This window comes from Bombus affinis, chromosome 14 (assembly GCF_024516045.1).
Source record: "Bombus affinis isolate iyBomAffi1 chromosome 14, iyBomAffi1.2, whole genome shotgun sequence".
In the NCBI taxonomy this organism is placed as follows: domain Eukaryota; kingdom Metazoa; phylum Arthropoda; class Insecta; order Hymenoptera; family Apidae; genus Bombus; species Bombus affinis.
Genome location: NC_066357.1, coordinates 9,952,386 through 9,973,406, shown reverse-complemented (window position 1 = coordinate 9,973,406; position 21,021 = coordinate 9,952,386). Strand labels below are relative to the sequence as shown.

Sequence of the window (21,021 nt, the reverse complement as noted above, 5' to 3'; positions counted from 1 at the left end):
AAAATAATCCAACAACTCTTAGCAAAATTGCAACTCAATTATACCGTTCCTTATGGATTACCTTTATCCGTTCGTGATCAACCTTATTTTTATAACTATCCTGATGATTTAAGGAAATTAGACAATAACGTTTTGTGATTACTTATTGGATCTCTTACTGGATAACGTTCCATCTCAATAACCTTTGCGAGAACGAAGTGTCGCGTACAGACAGCCCTCTCTATTTTCCCAGGCCAAGGCGAACTTCTCTTTGAACCTCGTTCGTTGACGGTAAATGGCATGGCACATGAGAAACCAATAGTTGTGAACAGACTACTTACGTTGTCAACCACGTTAGATGTCTCAAGATAAATCGAGCGGTGGCTGACTTTTGTTGGAATACAAAAATTGCAACATTAACGAGTCGATAAAGAAGCAAGTTCGACAGTAAGTCAAGGATGACTTTCAAGGATCGACTTTTGCTTCCGCAACAAGAGATCAAAGAAGGAAACGGAAGACAATCAGGAATCAAGAAGAAAGGCAAAAAGAGATATTAAGAGGTAATAGGGGGAAATGGAATGAGAGAAGAGAAAAAGACGAAAGAGAGAAAATAAACGATAAAGTATAAAAAGGACGAACAGAAGGAATTAGAAAGAAGTTAAAGAAAGATAGGAATGGAAAGTAAGATATAAAAAGAGAACAGGAGGACGAAAAGAAAGGAGGGGGAAATGAAATGTGGGATGGGAGAACTGCAGAAGGGTAAAACCTAAAATAGGAAAGAAGAGAAACAAGAGGCGAGAATGAAAGAGATGGAGTCTATGTAGGACAGCGGGTTGTCAGAGGGAAGACGCGCCGTGTCGGCAAAGACGAAATAGAAAAAGATAGCGGGGCAAATAAGAATCTTGAGTCGACTTAGAACGCGGTGACATAATCGCGCGCATTCGCTCACCAAATATTTGACGTTTAAGACTATTCACCGTTTTGCGACACATCTTTTTAAGCGATGAGAATTTCTTTTCAAAGGTGTTATTAACTGTACGTAATAAATTGAAACTTGCGTTGAAGCTTTAGGTAGTTTACCATGAAAGAACCGATTCCGCAAATTGAGGATCTAACGCTGAAACTGAATCTAAACGCAATCACATATCTCCGATAAAGGTATCGCAAGTATCTGCAAATACTTTTGAACACTTGCCGATACATATGCACAGGTGAATGTTAAATGATTATTGCGAGCATTACAGAACGACATGCTCGGGAACGATGCACCTGAAAACTAAAACCAGCGTAATACTGGTGCAACAGTCAGCTAGTCGCGACAACCACTACCGGCGACATCTCTGTTTTTGGCCCTGCCACTCTTCTTCAATCGTTATATCTCTGCTTACCTACTCGTTATCTTCTCTATCTCGCTCTTTCTTTTGCCCTCTACAAATCCTTCCGTACTCCGTTCCCCTAACTTTTTGCCCCTTTCACCGTCTCTGTCGCCCTTTTTATCCGGCCACTTTCAGCAACTTTCTGCGTTTCTCTCACTTTCGACGCAGCTCGAGCTGCGATCGATTACGAATCCCCGCTCCGCGCTGTCGCATGTAGAGTCGTCGAATCGGATTTCAGAACGACTCACCTGAAATTCTAATTTAAGACACCCGGGAAGAGAGAACGGGATAGATACACGAATAGATGGGTAGATCGAGAAGGGGAAACGAGGAAGATAGAAAGGTTGAGCGCAGGAGCTTGGGACAGATTCACTGCTACGACTGCTTCTCGTCCGCACGAACATCAGGCCGCATCCTCATGGCCGACGAACCGTTTCGCTTAATTGAGGGCTCGCCCGGCTACGACGTACCTCTCATACTCGAAATTCATCGAATTACTGGACTGCAACGAGACGAAACGGTTCTATGCTATGGCACTAACCGTGGAGAAAAACGCGACTATCCGTTGTTCGTTTGAGTCGACAGTACCATCGAATTGGGTTTCGTTTCCTAGTCGTATGCTATGTCGAGAAATGTTGAGAGATCTGATTGCTTATAGAAAGCTTATAGTAAGCTTACGAAAGTATTCGAATAAGTTCCTACTACTTTTTATGAATATATCGTGTATGTTATGGGAATAAATTTGAAATTAACGCTGTTGCGACGATAGTTAAGACTAAACTGGTAAGACATCTCGAAGCTATTATTTACCTTGATTAGAATTGTTGGTAATAGCATAATGAACATGTTTTTAATTAATTATTATATATATATTATAATATAATTATATATATATATATCCAAGAGCAAAGGAAAAGCGATGCACAGACACTCAACGGTGTAGCATACGTTCAATTTTAATAATCAAATAGAAAACATTCCCCAAACACAGAAATTGAATCATTCTTACTGCGACAATATTACGATACGTCACCCAACATTCCCAGATTCCATTCCAACTCCTAAAACTAATAACAAAACGTACATAACGGTAATTCATTCATTCCCGGAGATCAAAATTAGTTTCGCCCTTAATAACGTGCTTGCTACTCTCGGCCTCTCCTCGCCGCTGCAATCTCACGCAAGCGATACTTCTAATTCCGCCAGTAGCTCTCTCGACCAATCTCTCTCCCTCGTAAATACAAGTTACACGATATTTTCTACCGTAAGCCAGCGTAAACAGCGCAATTCGAACTCCTCCATTTCGTAAAACGATGTATCATACGTACGGTACGTACACGTATTACGAGGTTCTCGCGCGATTTTCCAACTGCTCGTCGAATGTTGCGACGCTGTTGCACGAGCTGACTACTACTGCCCATGGGAAAATTAAGCGCACCGAATAAGTTTCTATCTCTCGACCGAGCCGCGCCTCGTTGAAAGTTCGTCATAATTAGCTTCAGCAGCGGGCAGAGCCTCTTCAACAAAACCAGATCATTTGCTCGTTCGTCTATTCTGGACCAGCGGCAGGGAGAACTGATCTGGAGTATATCTGGTCGTGTCTGTGTTCACGGTGTTCAGTGAATCGTTGGCGCGAGTTCCTTTATGGCTGGAAGTGTTCGTGCATGCAAGATTCGGACCAGTATTCCAACAAAGTGTTCTAGCGTTTAATGTTTGCGCTCGCTGCACCAGATGTGTCGCACATATACGTATGTCTGCGTAGATATACATGTATGTACGTGTTTAAATAGGCACGTGTGCATATATTTATTCGTTCGTGTGGATCTAAAAGCGGAGAAGGGCATGAGTGCAAGATATGGTCCTGCGCGTGTGAACTAGTCCCGTTTTTTGAAACGAAGCCCGCGGCATCCTGGCATCGGCTCAATCGTCAAATGAGCCCGATTCCAAATGGCCCGCAGCTAGTCTCTTGCCACGTGCTCTTTATCACCGCACCTCTTGCATTCCTGTTGTATTTCCATGACCCCGGGCAGCGTAGGCGCGCGTTCAATTGTCCTACTGCGACTCGTTGTTGTGTACGTACAATGGTAATGTTACTCTCTGATTTTCTTTCGCCGACCCCGCGAGTCCGCTGACCTGGCTCTCCATCTTCTACGTAAGGACTGCTTTGTTAATGGCTCCATTCCTCCTCCCTTTTTCTCTCTCTCTCTCTCTCACACACACACTGTTTCTCTCCTCGAGACTGGCCACCACACTGTGGCTTGAATAATTCGTGAATCGCAACTACGGACAATTTCGAGCTTCGTGAGGACGTCGTTAAGAAGCTCGCCTGTGTTTACGTATATTTTTTCGTATTTCCACTTTTTCTTCTTCTCTTTTGCTTTTTGTTCGTGTTGGCATGACTGCTCTTTCTAATTGGTGCTGTGGCCAACTCGTAACGATGTGCTTGTGTCATTATGAAACGGAAACGTTGTTTATTTGATGTTTCGCTCCGTTAGGTCTCGAGGGATACCTTGAGGAATTAAATTAGTTGCCACGGGAGATAAATGAGCATTTTGAGATGTGGGATATTCTTCTCTCACTCGTGCTATTACGGTTAATTATCGTACTGTTGTACTTTATTGTAGGAATTATTCTCGTATTGTGTGTGTGTGTGTGTGTTTATTATGGCTGTCATCGCTGTCTTCTTTCTACAATATAATTTTAACAAGAAAAGAATATGATTGAAACGATAATATCACCAAATATTATTATATAATACGCTTATTATCTATTCGTCCATGAAAAATATAACGGAAAATGGTAACGGATATAATAATTAACAAAGTAAAATATTTTATGCTTCTTCCTTTTTTCTACAAAGATCTTTAGATCATTGTTATGGTAGTTACCCTTTTGCGTGAAAATATTATGGCTTCGGAATATCTTACCATATTTTTTCTTTAAAACCATTCTTTAAAGCTTAACGAGTTAATCCATTTATAATGTTAATGGTTTTTTCACAAGATGACCACGACAAAGCGCAAATGCGACCCGTATATATCAACATTATCGTTGTAACGGTGGCGTAACGAACATTGAATTACACCGTGCACGGGCTTCTTAATTAATTTCTCCTTACGTGAAGAAGTTAATTCGATTTCTAAAGTAGGAACTAAGAAGGTAGAACTGTACACCGATCGTTAGTTCTCTCGTTACATTTAGATATCGCTTCTCCTATCCTTTCTTTTCTTGTCACTGCCACCGTTTCTAAATAACGTTTGATGGTAAAAATACGTCGAAATTATTTGCGCGCTTATCGAGTATGCTTAGTGCAGTTTAATTGCGGCGCGACGTTGCGACAGGAACAGTATTATTTCGATTACTAAAGAGCCATGCTGAAGCTCGTTATTTACGTGTGAATTTATACATAAATTTACAAGTCGGGACGCGCAAGAAAATTTCTCACGACGGCCAAGCAACAATTGTTACAGCATGGAATAAAATATCGCCGTTGCGAACCTTCCATCGACAAAGGGACAAAAGTGCGCTCTCGCCGGGCCAACATAAATTATTCACGCATGAATTTACGCGCGTTCCCGATAAACAGAATTTGCACAATCAACTGGCAACCCCGTGACCGAATAAAATACAATCGCCGTGGAGAGCTGTTTTCCCAACAAAGGAACAAAGGTATTCTCGCATGCAATCGATGTGGATTATTTATGAAAAATATTTACGTGATCGAACGGCAGTCACTCAACGGGACGAGGTATTCTTGCGTAGTACACGAAAAAACAAGCGCATAGGACATAGATTGCTGATATGTACAATGCGAGATAAATAATGTAAAATGTAAAAACACTAGGGAAATTGGATAAATATTTTCCATATAAATAAAGCGAAATTGTATGTGTGCTTGTTGAACAACTCGTTTTTTGTTTTTATAGAACTTTATATTTTATGTTTAAGAAACACCTTTCTTAGCTGCAACTAACGTATAGTTGTATAAAACATGTATATGGTTTATCGAGGGCGAAAACATTTTCCTACTAACGGTCTTCATCGTGAAAATGCACATCTTCATAATTTTCGTTTTCTGCTCATAGGTACTAAAATACATATTGTAGGAAAAGACATCTATTACTAGCAGACATTCTGTATGGATGGTAGAACATTCGGATATTAAGGTATTCGGATAATGGAAGTTCGGAAATGGGAGGCTCTGTTGTAGTTCATCTCCTTTTATGAGTTACGTAAAGTGCTCTATTTATTATGAATACTTAGATTATTTCCGTCGTTGTTGAAATTGTTGTTTCTATCAGCACGTTTTTAAACTGTACCAATTTTTGGCTACTGGCTATGTCGTCAGGTCTAATTGTTCTGCTCGATCGTATTATGTATAATTTTTATCCTCGATTACCTTTTTGAACACACTGATTGGCTGATATTCGGAAAATTCCAATTACCAATCAGCGTATCCCACGAGAATTGCTCATCTCTTTTCCCGTTAGAGTGCCCATTCCAAACAGATAGAAAGGCGGTTCCCACGATCCCACGATAAATCAAATTCATCATATTAGCAACCACGAGTAAATAACATTTAACATCAATTATTGTAAATAGGAAATTAATATCTAGAGTCGATTGAAAATTGATTCAGCGAAGATATCAAATATAAACAGCTATATATAGCAATTCGAAATATCTACCTCTCATCCGTTTATTAGTTTTGGAGAATTGAAATACGTATTTCTATAATTCATTTAAATTGGATATAGGTACATATTATATTATATGAAATAGATATTATAAACGGAGACGGAATTAAATATATTCGGTAGGCTAGGGGTGCATGCATGTTCATAACATTCGTGATAATATCTTTTTATTAAAAAGAGCCACGGATAAATTAACAGAAACGATAAACGAAGGATGCGGGATCCATCGGAGGATGCAGACCTAAGAAACGTGAAAAGAATATTGTAAGAGGAGGGCTAAAAGGGGCGGATAGCCAAAAGAAAGTTATACATTAATTCAACAGAGAGGAAGAAAAGATTTCGGTTTGCAAAAGAATATATTTCAAAAGAAAGCGAGCGATGGAATAATATTATTTATACCGACTAAAGTAAATTTAACATTTATGGTAGTGATAAAAATTCGAGTGTGGAGGAACCGGGAAAAGAAACTAAATTCAAAACATTTGGAACCAACCGTAAAACATGAATGCGATCCGGCAATAGTATAGCGGTATAATTTTGATTTACGGGGTAAGAGAATTGGTGTTTATGATTGACAACAAATATTGTTGATAACAAATATTCAATCATTTCTAAGAGTAATCTTTTAAAAGTACTGCTAACATGGGATATACCATACATATATTCGATGTATATTACTATCTAAATACTTTTATAACAGATCGTATGAACATTTCATTTAGTACCTGTCATCTATTATAGATAAATATAGATTCAAAGTTTCCTTTGCTGCACTCTTAGTTCCTCAAAATATTCGATGATATTTATAGCGAAACGAGAAGGAAACGTTCTTCTATTGTAACTTCGTGATAGGCTATTCGATTATATAAATGATTAATCGCTTAGGGATCAAATTACTCAATGAGCTCTGTAGTATATCACGTAAAAGCTCTAATAGAATCCCTCCATCATAAATTAATATAGTAGTAGGATAATGAAGCTATGAATTAATCGTAGAAAAAGACGAATTTCAAAATATCTACAAATTTTATAATTGAGCATATATTTAACGGTTGATATTTATGTACAGTAGCGGACAAAAGATGGAAGAAATAAATAATTGATTTACTTTGCATAAAAAATATAAATACAGGTAAATAAATGAAATATAGGCAAATTTCCTGGAATTTAGAATTACCAACAGGTTGTAACATACGTACAAAAATTTAGAAAATGTTTGGAAATTGAGAATGGAGGCACGGTGAATTTATGACGCGAGCATTTCATGGTACGAGGGGTCGAGCCAGCAACGATGACTTATGAACTCACGACAAGTGTAAATTGACCGTCGCGAGTCTTTTGCGTGTCACTTAAATTCACAAGCATTATAATGTTCAAACGGGCATTCGAGAAAAAATATTCACGCGATGATACGTCGCGCGAGAAAAATTTAAATAAGCTCATGTTAGACAAGTAGCGTAGCACTATATATGATCATACATCTTACAGATGGAAGAAGTAGCTGGTTATAATTCACGCTCTAGTATCAAAAAGACATAAGCATGGAACTAAGAACAAGACAATAAATTATGAGATGTGAATTGTATATTATTCTGGTATATTATTCGAAAGGTTTAACGATAATATTCAACGTTTGTAATTTTTCATGTAGATCGAATAAACGGAATTGTTACAGAGAAGAACGGTAAGAACGTTCGCATTTAGGAGGCATCAATTACAAGTTAGCAAAACAAAGTCAGCGCTATCGATCCAAATATCGTGCAATGCACTCGTAGCTGTCTTTTGTGACCTGCATCGATTCGCTACAGGGCTATATCCTAAATTACGTAAACCGTGGTATTGTCTCGCAACGTTTGCGAAGAATGTAGCGATAAGCCGGCACTGTCCATCTTACCGCGCGTCGCGGAACGCAATAATAAATTTACCAGTTCGTGTCGTGCGATTATACGCTCTGTGGAAATACCTGAGCGTCGACCTAGGGTCTCTGTAAGACCGAACCTTGTTTCCAGGCATGTAATTTACTCCTATCCTGCTCGGGTTAAAAAATCGCCACCTCTTCTTATCTCTGAATCACGTGAAACCATCGCGTTGTTCGCCTCATTTACTCCGGATCTTGATAATTTTTATAACATGTATATATTCTAATTTCTATGTGAACTTGCTATGGTTTTCGAAAAAGGGGTAGACGCCCATAATTGAAATAAATAATTTTTTAAACAAGTAGGAAGACGAACGAATTACCGTGTGGTTACTCTTTGATTTACATCGTTGTATTTAATGGCAACTAACAGGGATTTATTAGGTTGTATAATTTGTATTTAAATTTGTAGCGTCACTTCTAAGTTACATTTGAAATCTACTTTTTCCAAACCGTCTTCGTTCTTATTGCTTGAAATTTAACCAAAAATATGCTCTAACGAAAGCAAGATCTTAATTATTACCCGCAATACTGTATTCACAACGTTGCTATAGTTACATTGGTATAAATGTGCGATAAAGAAATGAAATGATTAATGTTCTTTGATAAAGTGTCACAGGGGAAGATGATCTCAAGATATAGTCTTTCGCTTAAGAAAAAAAGAAAAAAAAAACACGAAAAAAGCGAGACGCTAGCATAAAATTCTAATACCAGTATTTCCAGTCAGAGTAAAACGTTTGGACATAATGCGATCAAGATGCAATTCGTCTCGCGACTTTAGGTCGTCGAATGGAAATATCGTGGAACATTAAAAATTTCCATGAGTCGACGGGCGAGAGCAATTAAAAAGAGTTGAGTCTGAGACGCGGCACGAGCGTAGACGGGAGCTCGCGACATAATGCGAACAGAAAGCGCAGAAGTAATACAAACGAGCGGTAATGGAGGAAACGAAACAAAAGCGGATATAGGGGGACGTGGTCGTTCCTTGAGCATCGTGCAAAGCAATTATTCCCGACGAGTGGCGGTGGCTGAATGCGCCGCGATTTGTGACTCGTATTTGCGGCAAAAGACGCTCGTCGTTTGTTTCCCCTCGCTATATCTGTTTCTTCGTTGTCTTGCGAGGAACGGGTACTCGCGCGACATGCTCCCATTTTTCACACGTACTCCTCGTCTCTCTTTTCTTCTCTCCTCGTAGTTTAAGAGGCGCTCGCGATCTGCCTTCTTCTCCGGTCTCTTTCTTCAACTCCTCTCCGTGGATCAACTCCACCCAGCGATTTCTTTCTTTCCGCTCCAATGTTCTGGATCCTTCTGTCGACACCTTACGTCCGTGTTCCCTTATAAGAATACTAGCCGACGTGACGAGACTGAGCAACCACGTCGAACACGATGCTCGGCTTCTCTAAATAAATTTCGCCTCTTTTTGTATAATCTGTATAATAATTGGGGGCGTTACGCCGCCCCGAGATCGGAGGGGAATTCGCTCGCGCGACAAATCCGCGGTCTTCCTTTTTGTTTCACCTTTCCTTTTGGACACCTTTGTGCGATATCGAAGAACGAGGTCGAGAAGGAAGAAATACGGGCAAAGGTAGCTCGGTCTTGGCGAGCTTTTTATGAAAAGCGTTCTTTCTGAACGGGGAAAGGATGAAGCAGAAAATAAGGTTAAATCTTGAAATACCGTATCACCTGAAGTTTTACCGTTTGTATGTATAAAATATTGTCTGCTTCCCGGTAAGTCCTGTAGCTTTTTAAAAATACGTTGCTTCTACTATGGCTACTGTAAGATATTTCATAATTATTCAGTATCGATATTTACAATGCTTTCTTGCATCTTTTAGCGAAAATACAATAGTCAGTCGTCGTCTTTGTCTCTGATTGTTCTTTAACTTGGATAGGAGCTTAAGAAACTAGATATCTTCCGTTAGTTATCCGGTCTCTGAGAAGCGATGAAAATGAGGAAAACAAACAGAGATCGTTTATTTGGTTGGTTTGGAATTTTCAAATGTAATACTACCTTAATGCCACTTTACTGTGTAATTATTGAATTGAGCAACTTGATAGGTGTAAGTGTCTTAACGAACATCCTTTGTATTTATTAATTATTTTAAAATATATTTGACGGTTTCGATATCGAGCAATCTCGTCATTTAAATCACACGACCAACCGTCCTCTACGCGATTAAGCACCTGTTACCTGACAATCAGTTTTCGACGACTTCTTTTTAAGGTTTTGGATATAGCCTTGTTGTATTTATTATCAGGTAGATCTCCAATCTTTTTCCGGAAAAAATCTTCAGGCATTGAACGAGGAAAATACGTCGTATTATGATTTAATCTTTTATACGTATCGTCGGTAGCTTAGAAACGATAATTATTCATTTTAATCAGCTCGAAGTAAACGCGATAAACAGCTTCATATTAACTTAGAAGCTTCGTTACTTTTTACGTGTGTTTTGAACAAAACCAGCTGCATAGTCGCGTACCCTCGTAAATGTAATCACATAGGAATGCAACCGGTACGAAACTCGCAGAAACGAAATTTTTAGTTTGTTCTCTGTTTTTACTGTAAATAACACGTCAACTAATTTCCTTAGTGGTATAGAACAGCGCCTTACAGAGTCGAATAACTTTCACTCTACGGTAAACACGAGCTTCGTAACAAGCGACTCTCTTTGTGCGCAACTTGTTCCTTGCATTCATATTTGGCTTGCAAAAGAAAAACATCTCTACTGAAGAATGACTTTTATACAACTATATCGTATAAAATGAATATTTATAGATGAAACATAGCTGCGAAATTTTGAAAACGTAATAAATATTTTAATAGTTTATAGTTTGAAAATCGAATTACTAACGAACATTTCTCGACAAATTTCTTAGCAAACTATTTTTTGTTTTATAGTTTATTTCGTATTTACATATTTTAATATACCAGTTACACTTTTATTTTGTTTACATTCACAGAAACATACAAATAATTCTCAGAGATATCCGCTATTGTCCCTCTTGTCTGCATTAAGTTAGATCCCGCAGTTTCTTCCTAACTTTAATTACTGTATGCATTTAAATTACTTCTCCATGTTTATTCAAGTGAAACATAAATTGGCATGAATATTCGTGACACGAAAGTCAAACACTACAAACCATCCATTCCGGAAGTACTTAAAAATTGGAGTCTATTTGAAATTTCTCAAAAATCTAGTACGTCCTAACGTTCAAACGAAACGTTGCTCTTACAAGGTAAAAAAATTGAAAGGAGCCTTGATTCGTGGTATCAATTTATTTATAAAAAATTTGAATGATTTGAATGACGCTTACATTAAGAAAAAATGTTGGATCTAAAATCTCACGGAGATTCGAAATTTTGTCTAATTCTGTAATTATAAATTTATTAGAAACATCGATGAATACGATAGCAACGGCTACATTACGCGTGCAATATTTTGGTTTGATTTGGAGAGAAATAAGATCTATTAGGTACAAAACATAGAAATGGAACGTTAGTATGTATTTCATTTTAGCAGGAGTTATTTAACATTCGACAGAGTGAATCTCTTCTTGATAAACTAATACCAGGCGACGTTCCTCGACAGAAAGTTTAATTGCATTTGTAATGGGTCTCCCATCGGCTAGCATCACCACAGCCGGGAACAAGTATTTTCTGTGGTCCCGTGCATAAAGAACTACATTAAGAAAATGTATTTCTGTGTTTGCTGTAGTGCACGCCCCTTGTCATTCCAACTCGAAATGAAAAGCGGAGCGAAATGAAAGTATGCTCTGTCCTCCTGCACCTCTCCCTTTACCGCTGAGGTTCAATGAATGCGATATTCGACACTCTCTTACTCTCTCTTCCGCACCCGCATCGTGCTCTCTCTCTCTCACTCTCTCTCTCTCTCTCTCTCTCTCTTGATACGTTGAATGCCCGTTACACAGTACGTACGTATCTAGGGGAAATTGAAAATGCGAGAATTTTCGCTGGCTCGCGATATATATTCTTCAAATAAGACCGTCCGCGGTCGGAAGAAATTCAATCAACTTAAACCGATCGAATATTCTACGATCCTATTTCAAAATTATATCTGCTGTGTGCGCTCGATAATTCAATAATTTTTTCTTCGAAATCTACATGATCGTAATCGGATACTTTATATTTTTGCCATAAAAAATGATTGCGTTTCTTTCAAAACGTTATTCGCATTTAGTTGGCAACTGATATTATTAGGCTATGTTTTTATCATTAGGACGTTCCGTAAGCCACTAGATTTAGTATTACTTTCGTAAGACACTAAAAAATACCTGGCAGTAATGCAAATTTTAAAGACGCGTTATTCGTACATTTCTTTGACTGTGGTTTCGCAGTGAAACCATTGGGTTCCATCGTTGCTTTATGTGTACGACATGAAATATGCCTGTGGCTTTGAGCACTATCCATTTTACTTCACAGAGTTACAAAAACCTCAAAATATCAAAGAAAAATTCAAAGAATGCGAAAGCATACACATACTGCTGAATAATACCAAAGACATAACATAGCATATATACGAGCGATAAAAAGAAAAGAAGAGATCAAATAATATTTTAAAGTAGTAGTAACATATCAATAATATATCAAAGTAGTTGCCGGAGATAGAAGAGCTCTACAAGTAAAGAACAAAAGTCTTATCTCAGATCTGGAGGATCAATAGGAAAAAGCGAAGTAAAATTGTGATTTCATATCGAAACGATTGATCTCCGAAGCTTAACATCAAGACTGCCTAAATTTATGCTACGATAATAAGATTGTTATAAGTGGCTTGAATTTTGTAAAACTGTCTTGTGAATTCTAATGGAATAATGTTGAATTCTAATGGAATATATAAACGGTGAAGACATCAATCAAGTGGTCCATAATTTGGCAGATAAAATGTTCGTAAGAAGCTGTGCACTATTTGATAAACTTATTCTAAAAATGAACTTTTAGTGAAACAGGATGATTACAAATTTTTGTCAAAGAGGTTAAAGGAAAACCATACGTATCTGGCACATTTCAAAATTTAACGTGGTATGAACTTTGAACCATGTGTTATCAAGTAACTTCCTTGTGTATAGAGTTCAAAATTCATTAATAATAATGCAATTAACAGATTGAAACGAAAATGTGATGCGACTACGGTTCACATATTAAAAAGAAGATTTTTCACTTTTCTATGTGTATACAGTTCTCTTACACATAAATCGCTATTTTGAAAGCGTAGAAAGTGCAGCAATGCGAAAACTGAGAAGACACGTTCTTGCGCAGAAAATATGAAAGCATTTTTGTGGATTTCTCAATCGATAACCATTTCAGATGACAAAACGCAGCCAGGGTGAAGCATCGAAATGAGAGATAAGAAAAACTGGTCGCGCGAAAGAATATTTCTCCTTCCGAATCCCGAACACGTTAAAAATATGAGCTTGCGCTGGCGATCAAAGCGCGCAGAAAATGAATTCATTATTCTGATCGAGATTTCAGACAAGACGACGATTAAAGATTGCCCGCGAATGCGATGAATCGGGCACAATGAATCGATCCGATTCGAGATAATTGACTTGTAACTATCGATACGTGAAATCGCTATGAATTCGTGCACGCGTGCGTGTATGTATAAGAAATATACAAATAATACAGGTTTAAAATACCGTTTGAAAACATAGAGTCTTTTTAGTTGAAACATATGCACACAATTATTTTATAAATTATTAAAAATATACAGCAAGTATAAGCATAAGAGTTTGTAAAAGAATCTTTTCCATTTCTTCCCTTGAACTTTCTCAGCCCGGATTTCTTTAGACATCTTCAGCTTTCTGTTCTTTTGTCCCGCTGCCTTCAAGGATTTTTCCTCGGAAGAACATATGGTGTCCAGGTTCATGCGAGTGCGAGCGGATTTTCTCTCAATTTTCCTTTTTCGGTACTTTTCTCGCTACCATTTTTACCTATCTTTACTATCGTTCTCCTCTTTCAAAATCCTACTTACAGTCAGCGATTTTACACCGAAGGGCCGTTGCACACAAACGGCACGCATCATTTTTGCAGTCGTGTCAATTTAACGCCGTATCTTTATCTTCGGTAATTTTTTTATCCTCTCGCGTCAGTTCGACGTCACATTATCTCCAATAATTTAACCCGTAAAATATTTTTGTTACCGATATAATAATTTCTATAATAGTTTTAGTCAGAAAAATGTCAAAGTATTAACTGCATTATTGAAATCTCATTTATAAGTTCAATAACGTTATTTTATTATTTTATCACGAGCACAGTGAATAATTCTGTACAAATAATTTTAGAATTTTCCACTCCTATATATGCGGAATCTACTTTAAACTTGTAATCCGAACTTTCCAGAATTTTTTACGTGATATTGATTTTTGTTTTAAAATAAAATAAAAGTAAATTAAATCTATATTCTTAAATACTGACGTGGTTTTACAAAAAGTTAATAACAGTAGTTTACTATAGTAAATAATATATTATTTATTCGTTGAATCTTATAGCTACAAATAACGTAATCGGTTACAACTAATTGGAATTAATGACAGTCGTAAACATCTGTGTTCTAGAGCAGACGTTTATACCGTGCCAATACTTTTTGTATGTAAAGGCTAGAAAAGAATGTAATATAGGGCGATGCAATTGGGACGCGGCATATCTTTCGCATGGTTGAACGTAGGAAAACAACGGAGAAAAAGAAGGCGAGTTCCTACAAAGTTTATGTCCCTATGACTACGCCCTTTCCTGTAAATGCAACCATGTACGCTATAGTAACCATAAGTAAAAAGCGTTAGAATAATATACTCGATAAACGAATACGTTACTAAATACTTAAAACGTCGTATGAAGCTAGAAAGTTAAAGCTTTTCGTAGTAAATTAAAGTTATTTTCACCGAGTTTGTACTAAACTAGCATAAAAAGAGATATCGCTGAAGCATTGATATTCAAGAGAAATTAGGTATATTATCTTTCATAATAACCTCATTAAACAGAAGCTATATTCAAGAACATCGACAAATGATAGAAACGAAGAAAGAAGAATTAAATTTGTAGGTGTGTGTGTTTCTCGCGGTAGAATTGCGTAACATTGGGAAATATTTTCGTTCTGAAGAATTCGGTATTCCAGTCCTGAGAAAAATATTTCTATTTAATGAACATGCGTTTTTTTTTTATAATTTTTTCTCCTTTGTTTAAACTTTCAAATTATATCGCAGAATTTTCATTTTCCAGAAAAAATACGAGTTCGGAAAGTTTGCTCGTTAAACATTCCGAAGAATTTTACACAAAGTATATAAATATGTAAAACGCGCTAACAAAAGAATCTTCAATGAAATTGCAAAAACGTCGAACGATTTACATCATATTCTTTTGATATCGTGGATCTCCAAATTCATTAAACATTGTTATATACGCAACTATGAGCGTGCACATAACATGCGGCGCAAGCTTATGGTCTTTGCAAAATTTAGTAGCAATTATGCACGCACGATTAAAGCGGCAATTTTCTGAGAAAGAGACAAGTGTTTCCTGTTCTGGACTGTCTCGACTTCCTGCGCCCATTATTCCAGACATTATGAGAATAAACTTCCGGTCGATATGCGTTTACTTCCGTGTCTCTCGCTGATCCCCCTTTCGTTGCATAGAGAAGGACAAAAAGCGAATAGCGAGTGGTGGGCGAGAGATGGGAAGAGGAAAGGTGAGCTGAAACGCGCGCGCCAGAATATTTCTGCGGCAATTATGCATGCAGCATTCATAAAGAGGAGATTTTTTTTCTAAAGCGCCAAAGAACGGCCTCGTGTACCTGGATAATTTGATTTCCGGTTCCATTGTTATCGTTTAAACGCAAGGCCGTGGTCGGCGATTATTCAATCGCGAGAAGAAAGTATAACGATTTCGCGGAGAGTTGGAAAGTTTTAGTTTTCTTGTCATTAATGCAGGAAACGGAAGAGAACGAAACTTCGTTTTATAGTATTTTAAATTTTTACCGATTGATCCGATGAGACCGTCTCTGACCAAGCGAAATTAACGAATTAAAAGAGAACCGATTCAAAATACGCAATACACGTGCGTGTTCTCCAACGGAAGGTGCCATTTGTGGTTGCGGTTGTCACAGAATTTCGTGAAAATCGTGTACCAGCCGATTGTCGCGACGAGTTAATCATGAAGGACAAATGAGCGTATTGCCGCTGAGCCACGATTTCGCGCGTGCATTTTTATTAACTAAAACGGCCTTTCTGTGATTTATACGTTTATTCGTTTATTATGTGGATGTACACATTATACAGACTATTATAGCAGGTTTGTCCAGCTAGAATATTATGATTATATTCAAATAACGGACGAAAATCTTACGTATGAAAGTTGTATGCACATAAAGAAACGCATAACATGCCTTATAAAAGTTGTGGAAAGAAATGTAAATAGAATTTAAAGTCAGTGAGGCAAAACCATAGATGCCAGAGCAACGTTCCGTTAAAAAAATCGCGAAATTGTGGAAGTTAAAAAGTAGTGCGTGACATAATTGCTAAATGCAATATTTGACTTATCGTTAGCTTCATTACAGTAAAGGTTGAATTTAACGTGTTCGTTATTTGAAAACGTTTAATAACCGCTTCGTAATTACAATTAATTGCTATACCGTACATCTCGTTCGATATTTTCAATTGTTTGTTTATTAACTAAATTTGACGTTTGTCGTACAGGGCAAATAGTCTCTAAGAATATGAATAATCCATAATTCATAATAAAAAACGATTCAAAGTAGCGCGCCTCTTTAATTTATATAGAAATTTTACAACGATGAAAATTTGAGTTACATACATGTATAAGGTTAGAAATAATTAAACAAAAGGTATAAACCCTCCTCTATTTTTGGAGAACCTCGTGAAAAATTATTCTTATTCGAAATAAACAGCATGTAATAATATATATGCAATATTCGGACACATTGTTGTTCGTTTGAGAAAATATGTTCGTACGTGATAACGTTATGTTACTATTAGTTTTCTGATATCTTTGCAACATTGTGTTTCACACTTCCAATGAAAACTGATCCCGTGTCAACATCTATATTTATGTATTATAACACGAACGATACAAATCATATCTGACAATGAGATTCGTGGCATTTCATATTGCATTTAATGCCATTTCCAATTATAAGCAAATGCAGTGCACCGTAATGAATATGTGTGTTCTTGCATTTTCAAAGTTAAATTGTTTAATTACAGAGTTATGAGATTTTGTATTATAAAAGCATTTATTATACTAAGAATTTATAATTACATGTAAAATATTGTTTAATAATGTTATTAAAATACAATATTATTTTATATATTAACATCAATAAGAACAAAATACAGTATAATACAAAAATATACATATAATTCTGTTCTTACACGAATTTAATTTAACATGGTTTAAAAGAAAAATCCGGTTCTTATTTTATACGATGTCTAACACGGCTCAAACGTAGCCTTTTCAAAAATATCAATTTGAATTTAACCCTTTATATTCGAAGCTTTTCGCGTTCTCTGTTCTAATTTGCCTTCTGATCTTGTTTCACGTTTCTCCTGGAAATTAATTACAGGCCGTTAGGTATTTTTTGTTTGTTTGTTTTATTCTCTATTTTATACAAAAATAATACAGAACCTATTTCATTCGAAAAAAGCTAGCAATAGTGAGTTTCGAGAATTCTCATCGATGCGTTCAATTATAGAGAATGAATGCGTCTATTGTCAAAAAGCAACAATAAATGAAATCTAGTTAAACAGTATAATTGAATCATATTTTTTTACTTTTCTGTTGTGTTTTTGAACGAGTGACATATTTATTTCATTTTGATGTAATACATTTTCCATACGAATATTATAAATCAATTTACTTACACATTAACTTACATACTAGAATATATGTCACAAGGTTGCTCTAACAACGGTCGATTCACAAAGCAGATTGTCGTTAATGTTCATACTATCGTGTAATTATCCCCATTGTGGATGACAATCTACGGTTCCGAGGCTCCCATATTCTTTCAGTGAATATTAAATGTAGCCGAGAGAACACATACATATACGCACATGCACACACGACGGTAACCAGGTCAAGCCATTATATTAAATTTCACGCATCAAAAGCGTAGATGTTCCTTCAGAAATGGGAAGCGTTGGTATCAAAAGGAAGAACGATTACCCGAGAACTTTTGTAGATAGTTAATACGTAAGAATAATTTGTTCGCAGTATTTCTATGCATACATTGCTCTTTCGAAAGAAAATGGAAGAATATCGCTCCTCATCGCGTTTAATGGATCGTGTCTCTGGAAATCCAAAGCGCGTTGTCCCCGGAAGCTTAACCCTGCCATGATCCTCGAATAATTTCTACTTCAATTTACATTCTACCGTTTCTGAAAGCTTAGCTTTTCACTTTATCGAAAATACAATTAATATTCGAAAGTGATATTCACATACGACGAGGCAGTGCTGGCTGGTACGTATGCGCGTATCTGTATGACCAATAATAATTAAATTACGAAGCCCTTGAAGTTGAGTGCATTTACATCTTTAAAGTGATGTTTCACGTGTATCCGATCGTAACGTGTGGAAACAGAATGCGATTTATTTGACCGTGTAATGCGATACTGCTCTAATGAAAACGTAATTTTTACATTCGGGTAGAATACTTGATGGTCGATGTTGAAGATCAAGCGGGGCAATTTTAACGAGGGCTCGTTTGAAATGTTAAGCTCGTTGCTACTTGCGAAAGTGCTCGTCAAAAATCGTCGATGCCAAAAGGATTAATGTCCTTTTTAAAAAAATATATAATACCGCCTAGTATTGTAATTTTAGAACGAAATACGAACATATGAAAAATGTCTTCTTTTATTACTCACGTAAACTATCAGCTAGTTAAATCTTCTCAATGTACCTACGTAAACTATTTTCAGTTTGCTTTCTTCGTTTGTGCGGGTTAAAATGTTTTCTAGCAACATCTTTCTTCATTCGACCAAACCCATAGAAATCGTATGACGGGATGGCCAAGCTATGTACACGGTGGATGTTCCTATTCTTTCCACTGAAGTTTATGTAACAACTTCCGTGTCATACCATAGAATACGGTCGAGCATTGTCGCGAAGAAGGACCACTTTTTTACCGAGTTTCCCAGGGAGTTTGTGTTTTATGACTGTTCGTAGAAGTTTTAACGTTTCGCAATAAGCAACAACGTTGACTGAACTTGATAAGAATATTAATTCGTTGATGATAAATGTCTCTGACACGGTATGCGTCTCCCATGCCAAAGTGTACGATGGCATCGTTTGAACTTATGATTAAAAACACATTTTGAATTTATAATGTTACGAATCATTCTTTTTTTTTTATAACTGTGTACAGAAATTTAAACAAAGTAAATTGTAGTTGAAACAAATTCTCGCTCTCTTTTTCGCTTTTCTCCGGTCGTTACAGTTGCAATTTACAGCATCGCACGTGTCATCAAACGCACAATTGACTATTCATAAAACAACTCTGATACAGCTGATCTGCCCGATTATAATCATTATGCATTTTAGTATAGCGATTGCTCTAAAAGATAAATTGCACTGTTGGACGGTTCTCATTGGACGAAGAGTGAAAGAGGCTGTGAACGAGCCATGAACGCTTTCCTCCTCGACTGCTTTCAATCGTTTGAAATTATAAACAATTCAACGTAGGCTTTCAAAATGCAGAATATCATGATCGCTTCGGCCGATTACTGGTGAATCATTGCCAATTTGGCTTTTTGGTAGAGCAGTAGGGTCCGTGATCAGGTATTTACGCGATGCAATTTTGTGAGATAGAACGGAGGCTTGTACAAAGTTATGGTAGCGAGAATTTCAATACTGCTAATATCTTAGCTATATCGTAGCTTTCTAATAATTATATTCCGTTATTTTTGTTATTTCCATGTTTTACGCTTTTATTATTAAATGCTTTATTGAAGCTTTTATCCGCAACAGTTTTACAACAAATAAGCACTGTCATATAGTTACACAGTATTAGTTAAAATTCGTGAACATATCGCTATTGACATAGAAAATTGAAAAATTTATCTGGCTGAAAAATTAAAATTTGCACACCACCGTAATTTTATCCGAGTAGAGTACACGAAGACAGTTTGCATAATTATTGATTGGGCATTAAAAGTTGTTAGGTGACGCTATTCCGTGTAACAGCCGACGACGCCTGGAATATTTCCATAATCGTAATAAATTATTATTTGCAGGATAGAAATGGCCATTGCCAAAATACATTGCCACCGTTCTAATAAATTCAACCCTCAAGCTTCGTGCTTGAATCCCAACGATTCTGCTAATAAGAAAATACGTTTACGCACACAAGCTTAAATAATAAACGAGCTCCCATGTGAGCCAAGCTCTCGTGGCGCGCTTTTCTCGACCACGATGTACATTCCATACCCAGGCAACTTTTGGAGGCAGTTCCCGTCACCGCTACCGGAAGCATCGTGGAGCCCCATAAAAGTTTCACCGAGTCGTAACGAAATCGCGTAACTGTGGTTCACTCTGCATCCATGTTCGATACGCATCCAGACTACTCGCGAGTGTCTGTAAATCGATAGGAATTTTATAGGAGGTATCGTCGAGCCATCCGTGAGTCCAACCGCTTTTGATCCGTCTCAGTCGCCTTCGTAATAGCGTCAAAACAGATTTATCGTGCACCGAGCACCGAGTACCGACGACGCTCCGTGTTGTTTACACTATAGCAAATTACTGTTTTCATTGCGGTTTATGGGAGTTTTTCGCCACTTACTTTATCGCGACGATCGCGACTTTATCATGGTTGGCAATCGTTGTTTGTCGTTAATGGTCGAAGAGTTCAGGCAATAGTATATCGTTAATGTCTTCCTGTCAGAGAGTAGTTCGAAAACTGGTTAATCGAAGTGCCCGTACTAGTTAATCTATTATCGTTGAATTTGAGATTACGGTTCGATATGTTAGAATATATATATATATATACGCTTGATTCGCTTCATTATATATACATATTGGGTT

The 21,021-nt window shown here is 37.0% G+C and overlaps 1 protein-coding gene across 1 annotated transcript in view; it reads right to left on the bottom strand.

Moving 5' to 3' along the window:
* The window catches only part of LOC126924047 (glutathione S-transferase 1-1-like), a 148,414-nt gene extending 146,897 nt beyond the window's left edge, over nt 1-1,517 (bottom strand). The window contains exon 1 of the mRNA XM_050738124.1: nt 1,368-1,517. The gene's annotated coding sequence lies outside the window, so the exon portion shown is untranslated. The remainder of the gene's footprint in view (nt 1-1,367) is intronic.
* Between the last annotated feature and the right edge of the window lie 19,504 nt (nt 1,518-21,021).